The following is a 21,284-nucleotide window of genomic DNA, read 5'->3' on the forward strand; positions in this document are numbered from 1 at the left end:
ATACTTCAGTGCAATAATTGTATAGCTGCCATTTTTAAGTTCCTTAATTTTTGACTGATAGTAAAATTACTCAAGGAAACTGTCTACTGGAGGAAAATAATATGTCCATAACTAGGTAGATAGAAAATATATACAAAATAAATACAGAGTTGTTCATATGTGTGTATTTATAAACACTAGAAATTGAATAAACAACAAAGGATTCTTAGGAGATATTGTCTGAGCTTAACCATGAAGGCAACTAAGGATTCTATTAGTCAGAGTTGAGGACTCAACAACATGTTCCAAACACCGTGTTAAATGCTAGGGATATAAATAGAAAAATCCAGATTGTCCCTTGCTCTCAAGAAACTCACCTTCTAATAGGGTGAGCAACACTTATTTGTTCTAACAAGTCTCTGGTCTTACTGTATTCAGAGAACTGACTCAAGAGAAACTCTTGCACCATTAATGAGCCATAGCTTGACTGTTAAAATAGAGTCGATTCTATTTTTGTTTATTTACTTCTTAACATTTCTAGATTCCTTAGTTTTTGTTCTTAAAGAAAATATTCATTCCTTTTTAGGCATGAATGTTTCATGAAGTCTACAAATGTTTGGCCTTCTCTCATTCTTTATATCTAAACCATAATTTCCTCTATTTCCTTTTTGCTCCTTACCTATAACCATATTTTCATTAAAGTCACCAAGTAGTAAAGTCTTTGTTGATGTAATTTAAGGATCAATAATTTTTTGTAGAATTTCTTTGTCTTCCTTCATCCTTTGCTGGTAAAGATGCTTATATATAATCCATAATTATCTTGTTTTTCATCTAGTCCTTTTGCAGTTACTTTACTTCTGCAATATGATATGACCAAATGCTCAAATGAATGGAAATCCAGACCTAGAGATAAAGGTCCTTTAGAGTCGATTTCTGTTAATTCTTGTAGCTTATTTTCCTCCAAGACTAATTTGTGTTCTAGTTAAGTTTCATAAAAATATTTTTTTTTATTTTTGCTATGTTTATGGAAAAGTTATTTTAAAATTTGATGAGTGTAGTACATAGGCATCTTTTGATTACCTAAGGGTAAACTTGTTTGGTTTTATTTATAATTACTATATCCCAACAGTGACTGCCAAGATAATTCTTAAAAAGTCATTATCCTGAAAATGATATAGCCAATTTACCTGATGAATAAAATACAATTTACTTCTAAATTGAAACTTTAACTAGATTGTAGTTGTGTTCCTATTTACTGTAGATTAGGTAAATCATAGGATAGGATGATTGAGGGCTGGAAAGGGCCTTAGAGATCATCTTGTTCAACTCCCTCATTTTACTGGTGACGGATCTATTCTTATTACTCTTTAAATAAACAACTGGGCATTATAAAATATATATATTTATGTTTATAGTCCATGGATAAGCTAGATTATGGTAGAGAACCATATGAATGAATACCAATTTACTTGGTTGTTTGTAGGAATGTTGTATTATTTAAGATGTTTCTCTAGCAACATTTAAATGGAAGAAAAAACAGTAAGAGAATGGTTAGTTAACAAGGACATATAGAAAGCAGAGCAATAAAAGGGACACTTAGATCATTCTCATAATGAAAGGACTTTATTTTTACTGAAAGGCCCAGACAGTCACAGCCTGAGTGGAAAGAAAGTATAAAGCCAGGCAGACAGATGTACTCAATCTTTTTCATGAAATATTATTGTTCTGCTTATATCACCAGAATGGTCATTTTATCTGTAATAATGTGTCATATTCAGACAGTCTATGGAGGGGAAAAATGAGCCCATCCTTAAATATTTATTAACTAAGAACTCATTACCTTATCTTAGGCACTTCTGATCTACTCAAGATAAACATATGGTTAAGGCCTCTGTACAGATGTGCTCCAGTGGGAGATGTATATTTATGCTAAAGCATCACCTCCACCATACAATGCATCAGACTGCTTTCATGCTCTTTAGCCATCTGTGCAAATCTCCCTCAATGTGACTCATACCAAACACTGGCAGTACCACTGAGATGATAGAGAATCTGCTCAAGAGACAGATATTCTGAATCACAATAATGCCTTATGGGTCATTTATTCAATTAAATGTAGCAACAACAAAAATGGTGAGGACCCAGTATGGGCTAGGCTTTTGGAGACATAAGGATAAAAATATTTTTCTTAAACTAATAACACCCACAAATAATATCAGAAATAAATGTATTGAGAGATTTCAGTTCTAGTATTTAAAACATGCTAGAATTAACTTTTCTGCTTTGGTTTTGGATTTCATAATCCTTTCGTACTCTTTCCATTTTTGACCAACTGACTGCCTAGTCTTTTTTTATTTGTTTGTTTGTTTGTTTGTTTAAACCCTTAGCTTCTGTGTATTGCCTGTAAGGCAGAAGAGTGGTAAGGGTGGGCAATGGGGGTCAAGTGACTTGCCCAAGGTCACACAGCTAGGAAGTATCTGAGGCCAGATTTGAACCTAGGACCTCCCATCTCTAGGCCTGACTCTCAATCCACTGAGCTACCCAGCTGCCCCCCTAGTTTTCTGCTACTTATGACATTCTACCTCTTCCTTCCACAGCTTTGCACAACTAATTACACTAGGATGATGCAAAGAGGTACTAAGTCTATGTTGATTAGGATTGAAGGCAATTCACTGGAATCAGGGCTTGAACTAATAAAATAAGAAGAAAAACGTAGCCCCTCAGAGATAGTTTGGAACCTTAAAGAGATCAGTAACTACTCTGGGGGGCTTTCTAGTGGAGTTGGAATCTGGAGAGTGATCCTAGAAATCATAAATAGATGACCCTGGAATGTTCCTCCTTCTTTATATCCTTTCTGAAGTAAGTATAAATTTCACTGCCTAAGCTAATCCTTTCCTGATTACCCCATTCATTGTCTTTCTCCCTCTTGAAGTTGCTTTGCAATGTTGGAATATTCTATATATCCTTAGTGTTTAATTATTTTTGTATGTGATATACACATCAACCCTCTCCATCCTTTCTTTCACTAGAAATTAAACTCCTAAAGGGCAGGGACTCTTTTAGAAAAAAAATTGTGTTGTAGCAAATGCTTAACAAGTGTTTGTGAACTTAAGTATTTCTGGAGGAAATGCTTGCATTCTACAATGGAGAAAAAGATGATCACACTCATTTACCCACCTCCCTCCAAATTCAGCAGAGCACACACACACACACACACACACACACACACACACACACACACTCACACGTGCACACAAATACACACACTCCATCTTGGATTGCTAAATTCTGAAAAGACTTTTCATTACTATTCAGCAGAAGCAAAGGTTCAAAGTTAGTACTTTACTAGAGACAGTAACAGCTGGTACAACAAAATCAATTAAACAAGATTATAGTGTATTCTAAGATGTATTTTCATAGACCCACCCATAATTTAAGACAATTAACATTGGTTAAACACTTACTATGTGCCAGACGCAATGCTAAATTTTGGGGATCATGATGGAAGCAGGAGCTTTTAGGCAGAAAACAGAATAGTTTAGGAGTTGCATGCTAATTTCTTCTCTCTCCCCTTTCTTTTCCTTCTGCTATCTACTTTTGGGAGCAGGGTTATTTATCTTCTTTTTGAGGAACCAGAATCACAAAATCATGGATCTGGAGCTGGATAGAACCTGAGGAATAACTATCTCATTCCTAACAATATTCAGGAAAACTTCATCATTGCTTGACTTCTCTCTCTTGTCTTCCTCTACTTCCTCTGCAGCCTCATCCCTAATTGTCTTGTACCTTGTACCAGTGTTTTTTTTCCCCATCTCCTCAACCAATGATTTAGTTCTAGAGTTTTATCAAACTCCACTATTGTTCCTGATGAGTGTCAATCTCATGACCCCGTACATCACTCTTCTGAAGTATGCTTCTTTCACCACAAATTTCCTGTGTGTTAAAGTGTCCTTTTAAAATGAAATTTCCCTTTGAGCAAGGACTATTTTGCATTTATATTTGCATTCCCAGATCATAAAAAAAAGTCTGAGGCCCATGGTGAGTAGCTAAGAAAGCCTTCATTGATTCTAAGCTTCCTCATTTTATAGATGAGGAAATGGGACACAGAAGAAGTTAAGTGATTTGCTAAGAATACCACAACCAGAAGGCTTAAGGTGGGATTTGAATTCAGGTCTACTTTCCTCCAAGTCTATGCATTGTCTATCTTATAACTGACTCAGGGGCTAACCAAACATGTTCTCTTTTGGAGTGGCTCCTCCTTCCACTCTACTTCTATTTCCATTTACTATATGATCTACTCCTTAAAGACCCTTCTGAATCTGGCTCCATATTGACTTTTCCAAACTTATATCCAACTATTCCGCTATCTAAAACCTCTTCTCAAGGCAAATTCGCATGTTTTTCACTCCAAAATTACCTCTATTTTTCTCCTTCTGTGCCCTTTCTTTGCTAGGCACTTCATTGTTCTAGTGCTTTGCTTTATATTTTACATAATCTTAAATATCAAAGTCTTACCCATTCTTAAAAACCCAACTCAAATGCCATGTCTTAAATGAGCTCATTGATCTGACTGAGCATGTAGTGTCTGTTGACAGATTGAAGGGATTGATGACAAATATGTATGAGAAAAAAAGGTGAAATAATCATAATATTACATCAAGTTTTCAAGGATTGATGATTTAATTCTTAATTAATCTTTATTCTTTCCAAGGTGATATTTGGAAGTTTCTGAAATTAAGGGACATCATTGCAATGAAATTTATGCAGGAATAAGCCTCTCTACCCTTAGCAAGGATGGTCCTCAAAGTGCAGACACCAGACCCATAATGGAAGCTTTTTGAGTTTGATATTTATGGTCAGAACATGTGAGCCACTGACAAAGCCTTAGAAAATCCAGGGAATGCATTGCTGATGGAGTTGGGAATTGATCCCTTCTGGAAGGCAATTTTGAATTATGACCAAAGGGCTTTAAAAGATTACATGCCCTTTGATCTAGCAATACCACTACTTGGTTTGTACCCCAAAGAGATAAAAATGAAAAAGTATTTGTACAAAAATATTCAGAGTAGCACTCTTTATGGTGGCAAAAAACTGGAAAATGAAGGGGTGTCCCTTGATTGGAGAATAGCTGAACAAATTGTAGTATATGATAGTGATGGAATACTATGAACTAGAAGAACCTCAAAAATGTAATGAGCAGACTCATGAGAACATTGATCACCAAAAGTGAAACATTGTGGAACTATCCAATGTAATGGACTTCACTATTAGTAGAAACGCAATAATCCAGGACACTTCTGAAGGATTTATGAGAAAGTATGCAATCCACTTTGAGAGAAAGAACTATGGGAATAGAAACAGAAAAGAAAAATTTATGACATCACTTAACACTTTTATATATTGGGTATATGATTTGGGGGTTGGGCTTAATATGGAAATATGTATCAATTGATAATATTTGTAAGACCCAGTGGAATTGTCTGTTGGCTCTGAGGAGGAGGTAAAGAGAAAATGAATTATGTAAACATGGAATAATATTTAAAAAATAAAGAATTTTTTAAAAAGGAAACAATTTTTTAAAAAAGAAAAAAAATTCAGGGGCAATCTCTACTTCTCATAGAAGTATTGTCAGTGGATTTGGGTATCATAAATCATTGTGGATATCTAAATTCATCAGATTTGAGAATCTAAATAAAATTAAATCATGAATAATTTTTGTTTATTTTTAACATATTGATGAGCATATACACACATATCATAACAACAACAACATAAAGTAAGAGCCCCTTTAAAACTGGGAATACATTAAACATTTATACATAACAGAGTTAACTAGTTTAAAAGCAGCCAACTGTATCCTCCAAAGATTTACTGGTGAGTATGTTATTTAAATATTTGCTTGCACTTTTAATTAAGATCTATTAACATAAATTAAAGCCACCTGGAAAAGTCATCTACCTTTTCAGTTGCCATCATTTACAGTTTCAAAAGACATTGAATCTGTATTTCTTTTTTTTTCTGAATCATTTCAGATATTTTCCTTGCAGATTTTAAAACTTGTTTTTCTATTGTTTCAGGGAATTCTAAGTTTTTTCCTTTGGGTGTGGATTTTGGTAGGGGCTACTTATGGCATATTTAACTCATTGTGCATATTTAATTTATAGTGCTCACCATTTAGAATTAGAAATCAGTTTGGGGAAAGGAAATTTAGGATCTTATATAATTTGGTATTTGCCATATCAGAATTATTTAGAAATATTAATCTAGGAAATATACATTATTATGTTTAAGAAAATGTTGGGGTATGGTTCATTTGTGATTTTATAGGGAGAAATTTGCAAAACGGAAGCTCCCTCAGCTGAGGCATATTAATGTATATCTAGTCCTCATCTGAAATTTATAACGTTAGGAAGTTGCCTTGGGCCACTGGGAGGTTATTGCCATGAGGCCTACAGATATCTTTAACTTCTCAAAGAGTTATATCCTTGCTATTTAAATATAATTTTTTCATTACTTTACCCTGTCAAAGGATGTGCTTGGAAATCTTCTAAACTTTTTTTCCCCCACAAACTTGTCCATTATCTTTCTCCCTTACTCACCTAAATATACATATCTTTTTCTTTATAATAGATTTTTCTTACACAAAGGCCACTCAGGGAGGATATGTCCAAAGTAGAAAACATCTTTTTGCCTTCAAGGCTAACCATCTATCTACTATGAATATTGTTTAAAAAAAAAGACAAAAACAAAACCAGAAAACACATGGAATTTAGCATTTAAAGTTGTTAATCTAAATAGTTAACCACTCCTGGGGGAAAATGAACATACTTATCTACGGAAAATTGGCTTATTAAAAAAAGTTTTTAACTTCCTTTTGGGAAAGAGTAAAATATGGATAAATATAACCCTCTTTAAAAGACAAGGAAATGGAAATTGAAGGGATGCTCATCAGTTGAGGAATGACTAAATAAGATGAATATATGATTGTGATGGAATACTATTTCACAATAAGAAATGAAGAACAGGTTAATTAAACAAAACAAAACAAAACATAGAAGGATATATATGAAATTATGAAAAGTAAAACTAGTAGGATCAAAAGGATATTATATACAAAAATTGTTTAAAGATCCACTTCCTGAGAAAAAACTGATAAACAGAAATGTCAGACATGGTTTTGCATATACATATATCTTTTTGTCAAATAATGCCTTCTCTAATGAGGGAAGGGGAACAAATGAATATTTTTTAAAAAAAGACAAAAGATTAAGTTTCTTAACTTTTCTGCCACCAACAGAACCAAGATAAATACAATGTAAGAAATTTATAAATCTCACTTTTCTTGGACATTTTCAGTACAAATTATTGCTGACTGACCAGTGCTCCTTTACCAAAGACATCATAGTTCACACTCAATGCAACATCATTTGTTTTTCATTTTTTACATAGAATAGGGCTGAGTGCCTTGGACACAGCTTTGTGTTCTTATAGCCCCAGGGGAAATAAGGAAGGCCTGCTGAAAATTGCCTTTTTTTCTTGGCAGCAGTAACTCCCCATTTGCAAATCACAAGGTTTTTTGGGAAGGGAAGTTAGGAAAGGAGAAGTTTAAAAAAAATTATTGCATTGTCCATTAATGTCCTTATGAAACTCAAGACAAAATAAATAATGTGTGCCACTAATAATATCATGTCTTCCTAGTAATGATTCTTGTAATACTTCTAGAATAATTTTAGGCATTACTTATTGTGATTTGGAGCATTTAATTAATTCACAACTCTCCATGTGAGATTGCTTATTATATTTCACAGAAAAGGAATCTTTGTGTCTAACTAGCAATTAAATATTATTTTATATACATTCAATATCGTGAAAATTTGTAGGCTTGTACCCCTTTTATCTTTCAGTATTGCAAACAGTAAAACTTGTTGGTAAAAAATAGGGCTGAATGATCAATTTCTATCTGATAATATATAAAGTGAAAGTATTACAACTTAATACATCTTTTATTTTTTTTAAAATTTCCCTGCTGAGAGGCTCTTATTGTAATTAAAAACTCCCACAGTGCTTTGGTTTAAGGACAATATGTAAATAAGCCTTGTGTATTCAGTAAAGGGAATCTAAAGGTTTTTTAAATTAATAAATTAATAGGATCCCCTATTAATTTACAAAACACCCCCTCCCCAAAAAAATCCTTGAGATTGAATAGATTATTTTTCATTTCCTTCTGCCTGTTGTTCTAGTAATCCAGTTTTTATTTTTCATCTAGACATGTCTGACAATTTTCTTTTAGATCTTAACCTTCTGCCTTGGAACTAATATTGGTTCCAAAACCGAAGAGAAGTAAAGAGTTAGGCACTAGGCATGAAGAGGGGGAGGTGTTAAGTGATTTGCCCAGGGTCACACAGGTAGGAAATGTCTAAGACTAGATTTGAATCCAGGACCTCCTGACTCCAGGCCGAGTTCTAAATTCACTGAACCACTTAGGTGCCCCCAATTTTTTTTAATGTTTGTTTATAAAACAGTTAGTGACATACTCTTCTTCACAGAATCTCCATATCTCATTATTTGGGGGGGGAACCTCAAAGGTCTACTCTTACCTCAATAAAAATGCCTTCTACAACAGACCAGGGTAGGCCAATTTCAAATTTAAATAGCTCTAATTGTTAGAAAGTTTTTGTTTGTTTTAAAAAAAAAAAAAGGCTCTTGTCCCAGTTACCTAATTACTTTTACCTCTTTGCTACTTCAGACTTCAGTACCTAGTTGGGCTGCCTCAGGCAAAGCAGAAGTCTAATCTCTCAAAAAGAGAGAACATATTCAAATACCTAAAGACTGCTATGATTCCCATCCCCACCCCAGATTCTTACCAAACAGTAACATCATAATTATATATTTTTTTCCAAATCTAGGTGGTTACATTTTTTATTAATCCTCTTCCAACAATTTGTGATCCATGATCTTTCCCTCACTTCTTCTGGTCCTCCCTTCCTGAGATGGTAGCTAATATGATACAGGTTATACACATACTATTGTTTGATATGTATTTTCATGTTTTTAATGTTGTAAAATAAGACACTAGGGAAAAAAACTCAGGAAGGAAAGTAAAGAATCACTTTGTCAATCTGCATCCAGATGCCACAAATTCCTTCTATGGCAGAGAGTATCCTTTTACATCATAAATCACTATTACTATTATTATTACAATTACATGTTATATGCCTCCAGTTGTTTAAGGGCATTGAAAGGAGGGATTTTTTTTTCAGACTTGGTCATTGTCCCCCTTGTATCTAAAATAGTTTCTTGTACACAGTAGGAGTAAAAAATCCTAGGTATAAAACGGAAAGAAACCTCAAAGACTGTATAATCCAATCGTATAATTTTATAGAGACAGAAATTAAGGCTGAGTGGTTAAGCAACTTGCTCTAACTCACACAAACAGGTATGCTCAAACCCATGTTTTCTAATTCTAGATTCACAGCTGTTGGCAGATAAAAGAACAGTCTCCAGCATCTCTAAATAAATGGTCACTGGATTCATAACTGGCCACCTCTCACTACAATATTTTCCAATATACCCAAGCATCTGAGACTTCCTTGATATAGGTTTTCCCAAAAATGGGTATGACAATCCACTTATATTCCTCTCATTCGTGTCCTCTGATATATTTATCATCTGGGTTTAGACCTAGTATTATAGTGTCTTCCTTATATTCTCTAAATCTTACTAATGTAACATAATATGTGCCTTTAATCAACTAAAAAGATATTAACTGTTTTCCATGCAGGGTCATATGATATTACACTTGATAATCAGCTCCAACTTTTCTTGACACAATTATGTACTTAGTAAGCGTTCATTGGATTAAAATGGAATGAAATTGACTCAACCTAGGAGTCACAGAGTCCAGTTTCTCCCAATGTCCCTGCTGGGGTTCCCAGGCATCAGCATCAGCACAAATGTTGCCTCCCAGGCAGATGGCACAATGTTAAAAAGCCATTGACTTATAGAAGGATCCAGGGAGGAGCAGAGGGCTGAAAAGCCAGCAGGGGAAGCTGAGTCAGGCTCTTGTTCCAGACCCATCTCCGGACCAGCTTTTATCTCAGGGCTTGTCTATTATCTCTCTGGGCTGTCTCTGACAAGCCTCCTCAAGGATCTCCAGCTGCAATGGAAGATCAGATTTTTATCTGAAGTTAGAAAGGCTGCAACCTTTCTCTCTTCTTTCTCTTTACTAATAAATGCTTATAAAATTAGTAATAAGCCTCCAGGATTAATTTTTATTTATAACAAAGACTTGAATAGCTGAAAATGCTGAACAATACTGGCTTGGGGATGTTCTGATCTTTGAACCTTCCCTTTTTCATGAACTAGAATCCTGCCTTAGGGAACTTGCAGAAAAAGTGAATTAAATGTTTTACTTAAGGTTATAGTCATAAGAGTGCAACCACATGACTCTTTGGTTTCCAAAGAAGATAAGGCACTCAGATACATTCTTTAATGCAAATCCCTCTAGAATCTTAGATATCATTAGTTGTTTGCTGGCTATATGATAAAAGAGAAAATTAAATTCTGAAAGAGCAAAGCAAAAAATAGCAACTGATTCTCTTCTACCAACCAGTCCAAGTAAGGAACCATGAAAGTATTTTTGTATGCTTTCATTACTTTTGCAGAAACAATCAACAGAAATATAAAAGTATAACTATAAAGAAATGAGATCTGATTAAATGAAAGGTCAGTGGTATTTGAGAAACTGACCTGTCTGTGACAGTTATGTAAGGATAAGAAAATCTGTTATAAGTTGAGACAATTCTCTGACTGTCTGCATAGAGAACTTTTAAGTGGGAATTACACTACTTTCTTCGTCGCCTACCCCAGGCATCCATCATCAGAAATAAAGGAGAATTATTTTTGTTTACTCTGTAAGCAATAATAACAACAACTGCCCCTCCTATGATACTTTAAGGATGTCAAAGAACTTCACCAACAACAAAAATACTGTGGTATAGTAGGGTAAATATCATTAGTCCCATTTTATGGAGGGAGAATATTAAGTTTCGTATAAGATTCAATACAAGTATTATTATCTCCAAAAGAAAATTCTGAATATCTTATTAACCTCTCATTGTCTTCAAATTATCTAGTACTTAATATTCATGAAAATATTGTATCCTATGCCTGATCAATCAAATAGCCAGTCAATAAGCATTTAATAGATATCTGCTATACGTCAGACATTATGTGAGACTGAAAATACAAAGACCAAATGAAAACGTTCCTTGTTCTTAATATTCTCTCTAGGAAGAAAAATTGTATTTGTATATGGATATATATGTATGTGTTTATACATGTGTATATTCTCGTAGATAAAAACATATATATGTACATACACAAATATGCATGCATGTGTACAAAAACACATATACATATACAAATACAAGATATAAAGAAATCATCCATCAGTTGGGAAATGGTTGAATGGACAGTGTTTAGGAATATAATGGAAATTAGGAAAAAGATAACTTCATAGAGACATAGAAAGACAAATGAATTGATGCAGAATGAATTGAACAGGGATACAACATCAATCTCATAAAATGAATATTTTTAATATTTATACAAATTGAAGAATGAAATGATCGGAGCCAGAACAATTTGTATAACAACAACATATAAACAACTTCAAAAGCTATAAGGATGCTTATTAATGCAATGGCCCTAAATTATTCCAGAGGACTGATGATAAAATGGGTTATTCACCTCCTAAGAGAGTAGTGATGGATGGTGGTGCAGAATGAAAAAAATATATATTTTTGGACACAAAGAGTGAGGGAATGTGTTTTGTTCAATCGCATGTTTGCAAAAGGATTTTCTTTTTCTTCTATTCCCTTGTTCCCTCCTTCCTCTTCCAAAGTAAGGGAGAAGTTAGTTATTATAGACCTCTGTGGAAACATGAATGGGATTAGAAAGGAGAATACCTTTTCCTCAGCTGTACATGGCAATTTCACAAAAATTGCCTATGTATTAGGGAATAGAAAACTTGTGAACAAATATTAAGAAAAAGTAAAATTATTAAATGCATGTTTTTCTGATCATTATGCGATAAAATCAGATTTAATAAAAAGTCATGGAAACAGAGATTGAAAATTAATTGAAAACTAAATAATCTAATCATAAAGAATGAGTGGTTCAAAGAGCAAAGCATAGAAACAATCATTTCATTAAAGAGAAGGACAATAATGAGACAACATTGCAAAATTTTTGGAATGCAATGAAAGCAGTAATTAGAGGAAAAAATTTACCTCTAAATGTGTATTCATCTATAAAAGATAGTAAAAGCAAATCAAAGAATCAGGGATACAACTAAAAAAAAACCTAGAAAAAGAAAAAAATTTAAATTCGAATTAAATACCAAAATGAAAATCTTAAAAATGAAAGGAAAGTTTAAAAAAAACTCAAAGGAAAGAGTAATAAAATTGAAAATAAAAAATTATTGAACTAACAAATAAAACTAGGAGTTCGTTTTTTTTAAAAAAGCAGTAAAATAGATAAACTATTAGTTAATTTGAATGTACCACCTTATGTTAAGCTGAATATAGTAACAAAGAAGATGAGTTTAAAGTATGTATTAGGAGTTACTTTGCTCAATTACATGAGAGTAAAATTGATAATCAAAATGAATTTGATAAACATTTACAAAAATGTAAATTGCCTAGATTAATGTATAGATAGGTAGGTAGGTAGGTAGGTAGGTAGGTAGGTAGATAGATAGATAGATAGATAGATAGATAGATAGATAGATAGATAAACAAAGTCTTCTATCTTGGAAAAAAATGAACAAGCCATAAATAAGCTCCCTAAAAAAGACTCCCCAGAACTAGATAGATTTACAAATTAATTTTACCAAAAATTTAAAGAATAATCAATTCCAATACTATATAAATTATTTGAAAAAATAGGAAAAGGAGTCTTGCCAAATTACTTTTACAGTACAATTATAGTTTTGATACATAAACCAGGAAGAGAAAAAATAGAGAAAGAAAACTAGACAAATTTTCTTAATTAATATTCATGTAAAATTGAAATAACATACTATTAAGTAGCTTAACAGCAATACATCACAATGAGTAGGTGAAATTTACACCACAAATACAGGACTGGTTTAATATTATGAAAACTATTAGCATGAGTAAACATATAAATATCAAAAACAACAAAATCAAAATTATATCAATAGATGAAAAAATAAATATTTAATATTATATAACAAATATATACATTCCTATTAAAAAATCTAGAAAGCATTGGAATCAACAGAGTCTTTCTTAAAATGATTAGCACCTATCTAAAATGAAAAGCATCTGTAATGGGGATAAATTTGATCCCTTTCCAATAAGATCAGAAGTGAAGCATAAATGTCCATTATCACCACTATTATTCATTGTTGTACTAGTAATGCTAGCTATTGTAATAAAACAATGAAAAGATATTGAAGGAATAAAAATAGGTGGTGAGGAAATGAAACTAAAACCCTTTACAGATGACATGATAATATACCTTTAGAATCCTAGAGAATCAACTAAAAAACTAATTGAAACAATTAACAACTTCAGCAAAGTTGCAGGGTATAATATTAACTCACATAGGTTATAAGCATTTCTATATGTTACCAATAAAACTCAGCTTTAAGAAACAGAAATAGAAATTCCACTTTAAATAACTCAAATAATATAAAACATTTGAGAATCTAATTGCCAAGAAAACCCCCCTGGGTTATTTAAATACAATTATAAAACACTTTTCACACAAATAAAGACAAGTCTTACAAATAGAGGAGTATTCTTTGCTCATGGGTAGGCTGCATTAATATAATAAAATGAAATTCTATCGTAAACTACCAAAAATTATTTTATAACTCTAGAGAAAAAACTGTAAAATTCATCTGAAAGAATAAAAGAAGACTATCAAGGGAATCAATGGGGGAAAATGTGAAGGAAGTTGGGCTAGCAGTTCCAGATTTCAAACTCTTTTACCAAGTAATAATGATGAAAATACTCTGGTATTGGCTAAGAAATAGATTGATGAATCAGTGGAATAGACTGGGTACATAATACACATTAGTAAATAGCCATAGTAATCTAGTGTTTGACGAACCCAAAGATCCAAGACTTTGGGTTAAAAATTCAACATTTGACAAAAATTGCTGGGAAAACTGTAAAGCAGATTGACAGAAACTAGACATAGACTAATATCTCATTCCATATACTAAGATAAGGTCAAAATACAGAAACTGTAGACCTAAATGTTGATATCATAAAAAAAAATTAGGATACCATGGAAAATTTGAGAGATCTATAGACAAGGGAAAATTTTATGATCCAAAATATATAGCCAACATCATGGGAAGAAAACATAGTTAACATGGCAATGTTTTTCATAATTTCATATGTATAATTGACATAATTTTTGCCTTCTTAAGGAGGAAGAAGTGGGAAAGGATGGCAAAAATTTAGAACTCAAAATTTTTAGAAATGATTATTAACATATGTTTTATATGTAATTGGGACACATTTAACAAAATAAAAGATGCTAAAATATATTCATGGATACTATTGCTAAACAACTGCTCAAAGTCTCTCCATCTTCCCCAGAAATCTCATGCCTTCTGAACTATGAGAACCTGCTGTGAAGCAGTGGACCTTCTTCACTGAGGTTCTAATGAATAAAATGCAAAAGACCAAACTAAAAGAAAAGAAAAAATGCTATTTAATTCAACAAATCATTGGACTTATACCTGAATAATACTTAGGAGTAACAGGAAAGTTTAAATGGCCTGTACAAAGTCATTTAATAATAGTAATGATAATAACTAACATTCATATTGATTTTGCTATGTTCCAGTTCAAAATGACATGTACTAAGCACTTTAAAAAGTATCATTTTGTTTTATCCTCACAATAACCTCAAGAGGTAGGTACTGTTATTTCTTCATTTCAGAGAAGAAGATACTGTGGCAAACAGGTTAAGTGACTTACTCAGGAATATGCAACGAGTCAGCATTTGAGGCTGGATTTAAACTCACATCTTCTTAACTACAAGATCTGTTCTCTATGCTCATTCTTATTCCTGAAGAAAGAACAAGCAAGTAGTAGAGCCAGGTTCTTTGACTTAAAATCCAGCACTCTTTCTCCTATACCATACTGCTTCCTGTAGATAGTATTTCTGCTGAAATAAGCAATATATTTGAAATTTATAGAAAAGCTATTGTAGAAATAGAATATTATTGTGTCTCTTCATCATGCCACCCCTGCCCCCATATAGCTTTCAAATCTAATCCCAATGAAAATTTTCTGCATTGAAATTTGCCTTTGGATATGTCATTTATCTGATACCTATGGCATTTATTGGAAACAGGGCTTAAACTTGGCACTCTGCTTTAGTGTCCTTTCTTGGTATGGTTGGGGGAAAAGTAACCAGGAAAATAACTAAAAGTTATTTTGAGAGCTAAAGCTACCATTCAAGTTTCATATGGACAACTCTGGTACCCTCTCTCTATCTCTATCGGTCTCTAACTCTTTCTTCTCTTTGTTTCTGTCTCTCTTCCCTCCCTTCTTCCTCCCTACAAAGTACCCTTCCAAAGCAACTTTAACTGTACTTCTTTAATCATAATCTGTTATATTTTAGTATAATCTTACATGTTCCTTTTGTTTCTGGTGATTATGCAAAATAATAATAAAATATGTTTGACAAATACCAAAAAAAACATTCAAATTTTTAAAAATGTAAACATATGCTGGAATACTTTGATGAAGCAAAGTGGGTTAGAAACAGGTGGCTAGTAGCAATGTGAGCCAACTTGAGGCTGTTTTGGCAAAATACAGTCATTTCTACAAAGCAATCTCCTTTAGGATGATAACTCGATCAACTATTTTCTGTTCCTGGTATTGCAGACTTTTTTTTTGCATAGTAATCTGTTCACAGTGATGCTGAAACCGAATAAAATATTTATATGTGGAGATATGAATTTTACCTCGAGCTTCAAACTGACTAACAACCAGCTGTTAAGGTTAGGAGTAAATCTTATACCCCCTTTTTTTCTGAAATGAATACCAATATTTAATAGACTTCATTTTCAGACTGTCATTTATATGAAGAACATACTAATTCCAATAATTTCTTATTTTTTCCATAATATTTCTGGGACCTCAGAACTCAAAAGCTCTCTTCTATTCTCAGGTTATTTGATCAGGCTTTCTTTGCCGCCAGGATCTGAATTGACCAATGTTACTATGTCTTCTGCCAGAGGGATGACTCAGGGCCAGCTGCAGATGCTTAGGAAGTATCCCAGCAACCAGGCTGGAATACTCAGGCAGCTTCCAATCATCAGCAGCAGAGGACAGTCTTAGGGAATGGTGTTGATACTCCTGAAACCTGTGAGAGAGACCCGTCATCTCATAGTCACATTCTTCCTCTTAAAAATGAACTATGGCATTCTCATCAGTCTAATGCTACAGGAAACACTCAGTAGTATGCATTTTGTGAGTAAGGCATTTTCTTCAAAATAATATGTGGTTATTAAGATAAAAAGATAATTGTTTGAAATTCTTAAATGAAATGGTTATTAGCATGGATTAAAGAAAGAAAAGATAGTTGGCTTTGCCGTTGGGAATTTAGAAGAATATTGGAAGGAAAAGAAGATATTGATAAACTAAAAAAGCATCCAGATGATGTTGATGAGAATGGTCAAAGGACTTGAGAATGTGTCCTATATAAAATAGATGGGAGGAAATGGGGTACAGTATTTTGGGGAATAGAAGACATGGGTGAACATGATAGCTTTTTTTAAGGGAACAAGGTATTTTTTAAAAAATTATTAATATTTGTTTTTAACATAGTTACATGATTAACAAAGTACTTTTTATTTTTATATTTTTTTAACATTTAATAATATTTTTTTAGAAAAGTTAACATGGTTACATGATTCATGCCCTTACTTTCCCCTTAACCCCCCCACCTACCCACCCCATAGCTGATGCACATTTCCACTGGTTTTAACATGTGTCATTGATCAAGACCTATTTCCAAATTGTTGATAGTTGCATTTGTGTGGTAGTATCGAGTCTATGTTCCCAATCATGTCCATCTCAACCCATGTGTTCAAGCAGCTGCTTTTCTTCTGTGCTTCCTCTCCTGTAGTTCTTCCTCTGAATGTGGGTAGTGTTCTTTTCCATAAATCTCTCAGAACCATCCTGGGTCATTGCATTGCTGCTAGTACAGAAGTCTATAACATTCGATTTTGCCACCGTGTATTGGTCTCTGGGTACAATGTTCTTCTGGCTCTGCTGCATTTGTTCTGCATCAATTGCTGGAAGTCTTTCCAGTTCACATGGAATTCCTCTAGTTTATTATTCTTTGGAGCACAATAGTATTCCATCACCAGCATATACCACAATTTGTTCAGCCATTCCCCAGTTGAAGGGCATACCCACATTTTCCAGTTTTTTGCCACCACAAAAAGCACAGCTATAAATATTTTAGTACAAGTCTATTTATCTATGATCTCTTTGGGGTACAAACCCAACAATGGTATGGCTGGTTCAAAGGGCAGGCATTCTTTTATAGCCCTTTGAGCATAGTTCCAAATCGCCTTCCAGAATGGTTGGATCTGTTCACAACTCTACCAGCAATGCATTAATGTCCCAATTTTCCCATATCCCCTCCAACATTCATTACTCTCCCCTTCTAACATTTTAGCCAATCTGCTGGGTGTGAGGTGATATCTCAGAGTCGTTTTGATTTGCATTTCTCTAATTATTAGAGATTTAGAACATTTTCTCATGTGCTTATTGATACTTTTGTTTTCTTTACCTGAAAATTGCATATTGGTGCCACTTGCCCATTTATCAATTGTGGTATGGCTTGATTATTTTATACAATTGATTTAACTTCTTGTATATTTGAGTAATTAGACCCCTGTCAGAGTTTTTTGTTATAATTATTTTTCCCACTTTGTTGTTTCCCTTCTGATATTGGCTGCATTGTTTTTGTTTGTACAAAAGCTTTTTAGTTTGATATAATCAAAATCATTTATTTTACATTTTGTAATTTTCTCTAACTCTTGCTTGGTTTTAAAGTCTTTCCTTTCCCAGAGATCTGACAAGTATATTTTTCTGTGTTCACTTAACTTATTTATAGTTTCCCTCTTTATATTCAAGTCATTCACCCATTCTGAATTTATCTTGGTGTAGGGTTTAAGATGTTGAACTAAACCTAATCTCTCTCATATTGTTTTCCAAATTTCCCAACAGTTTTTGTCAACTATTGGATTTTTGTCCCAAAATTTGGGCTCTTTGGGTTTATCATACACTGTCTTGCTGATGTCACTTACCCCAAGTCTATTCTACTGATCCTCCCTTCTGTCTCTTAGCCAGTACCATACCTTTTTGATGGCTGCTGCTTTATAGTATAGTTTAATATCTGGTACTGCTAGGCCATCTTCCTTCACATTTTTTTTCATTATTTCTCTTGATATTCTTGATCTTTTGTTATTCCAAATGAACTTTGTTATAGTTTTTTCTAATTCAGCAAAAAAGTTTTTTGGTAGTTTGATAAGTATGGAGCTAAATAGGCAAATTAATTTGGGTAGAATGGTCATTTGTATTATTTTACCTCATCCTATCCATGAGCAATCAATGTTTTTCCAATTGTTTAGGTCTAGTTTTAATTTTTTGGAAAATGTTTTGTAGTTGTTTTTGTATAATAGCTGTGTTTTTTCGGTAGATTCCTGAGTATTTTATATTGTCTAGGGTGATTTTACATGGTGTATCTCTTTCTACCCCTTGCTGCTCTAATGTGTTGGAAATGTATAGAAATTGCTGATGACTTATGTGCGTTTATTTTGTATCCTGCAACTTTGCTAAAGTTGTTGATTATTTCTACAAGCTTCTTAGTTGACTCTCTAGGATTTTTTAAGTAGACCATCATATCATCTGCAAAGAGTGATAGCTTAGTCTCCTCATTGCCTATTTTGATACTTTCAATTTCTTTTTCTTCTCTAATTGCTACTGTTAGTATTTCTTGCACAATGTTAAATAATAGAGGTAATAATGGGCATCCCTGTTTCATTCCTAATCTTATTGGGAAGGTTTCTAATTTATCCCCATTGCATATGTTGCTCGTTGATGGTTTTAGGTATATACTGTTTATTATTTTTAGGAAAGGTTCTTCTATTCTTATACTTTCCAGGGTTTTCAATAGGAATGGGTGCTGTATTTTGTCAAAGGCTTTTCAGCATCTATTGAGATAATCATGTGATTTTTGTTTGTTAGATTGTTGATATGGTCAGTTATTGGATGGTTTTCCTAATGTTGAAGCATCCTTGCATTCCTGGTATAAATCCCACCTGGTCATGGTGGATGATCCTCTTGCTGAATTTGTTTTGCTAGTATTCTATTTAAGATTTTTGTATCTATGTTCATTAGGGAGATTGGTCTGTAGTTTTCTTTCTCTGTTTTTGATCTACCTGGCTTTGGAATCAGTACCATATTTATGTCAGAAAAGGAATTTAGTAGGGCTACTTCTTTGCTTATTATATTAAATAATTTGTATAGTATTGGGATTTGTTGCTCTTTGAATGTCTGATAGAATTCACTTATTAATCCATCAGGCCCTGGCGATTTTTCCTTAGAGAGTTCTTTTTTTTTTTAATTTTTTTTTATTTTTTTTAAACCCTTAACTTCTGTGTATTGACTTATAGGTGGAAGAGTGGTAAGGGTAGGCAATGGGGGTCAAGTGACTTGCCCAGGGTCACACAGCTGGGAAGTGTCTGAGGCCGGATCTGAACCCAGGACCTCCCGTCTCTAGGCCCGGCTCTCAATCCACTGAGCTACCCAGCTGCCCCCTCCTTAGAGAGTTCTTTGATGGTTTGTTCAATTTCTTTTTCTGATATGGGATTATTTAGGTATTCTATTTCTTCTGCTGTTAATCTAGGCAATTCATAATTTTGTAAATATTCATCCATATCTCCTAGATTGCTATATTTATTGCCATATAATTGGGCAAAATATTTTTTAATGATTGCCTTAATTTCCCCTTCATTAGAGGTGAGTTCTCCCTTTTCATCTTTGATACTGTCAATTTGGTTTTCTTCTTTCCTTTTTTTTATTAGATTGATCAGTACTTTGTCTATTTTATCTGTTTTTTTTTCAAAAAAAGCTTCTAGTCTTATTCATTAATAAAATAGTTCTTTTACTTTTGAATTTATTAATTTCTCCTTTGATTTTTAGTATTTTTAATTTAGTTTTCATCTGGGGATTTTTAATTTGCTTGCTTTCTAGTTTTTTAAGTTGCATGTCCAGTTCATTGACCTCTGCCCTCCCTAATTTGTTAATATATGCATTCAAGGATATAAATTTCCCTGTGAGTACTGCCTTGGCTGCATCTCACAAAGTTTGGTCGGATGTCTCATCATCATCATTTTCAATGAAATTGTTGATTGTTTCTGTGATTTCTTCTTTGACTAACTGGTTTTGAAGAATCATATTATTTAATTTCTAATTAGTTTTTGATTTGCCTGTCCAGATATCCTTATTAATTATTATTTTTATTACATTATGATCTGAGAAAGTTACATTTATTATTTCTGCTCTTTTGCATTTGTTTGCAATGTTTCTATGCCCTATTACATGGTCAATCTTTGTGAATGTACCATGTGCAGCTGAAAAGAAGGTATATTCCTTTTTGTCCCTATTTATTTTTCTCCATATATGTATTAAATTTAATTTTTCTAGGACTTCATTCACCTCCCTTATCTCTTTCTTATTTATTTTTTGGTTTGATTTATCTAGATCTGAAAGAGGAATATTTAGATATCCCACTAATATGGTTTTACTATTTCCTTCTTAAGCTCTGCCAATTTCTCCTTTATGAATTTGGATGCTATGCCATTTGGTGCATACATATTGAGCAGTGTTATTTCCTCATTGTCTATAATGCCCTTTTATCAGGATGTAATGACCTTCCCTGTCTTTTTTAATCACATCTATTTTTACTTTGGCTTTGTCAAAAATCAGGATCGCCTATCTTGCCTTGTTTTTCTCATTTGAAGCCCAAAAGATTTTGCTCAAGCCCTTTACCTTAAACCTGTGTATGTCCACCCACCTCATATGTGTTTCTTGTAGACAACATATGGTAGGATTTTGGTTTCTCATCCACTCTGCTATTTGCTTCCATTTTATGGGTGAGTTCATCCCATTGACATTCAGTGTTATAATTATCAGTTGTGTATTCCCCAACATTTTGGTATCTTCTCCTAG

Source organism: Gracilinanus agilis, chromosome 6 (assembly GCF_016433145.1).
Source record: "Gracilinanus agilis isolate LMUSP501 chromosome 6, AgileGrace, whole genome shotgun sequence".
In the NCBI taxonomy this organism is placed as follows: Eukaryota; Metazoa; Chordata; class Mammalia; order Didelphimorphia; family Didelphidae; genus Gracilinanus; species Gracilinanus agilis.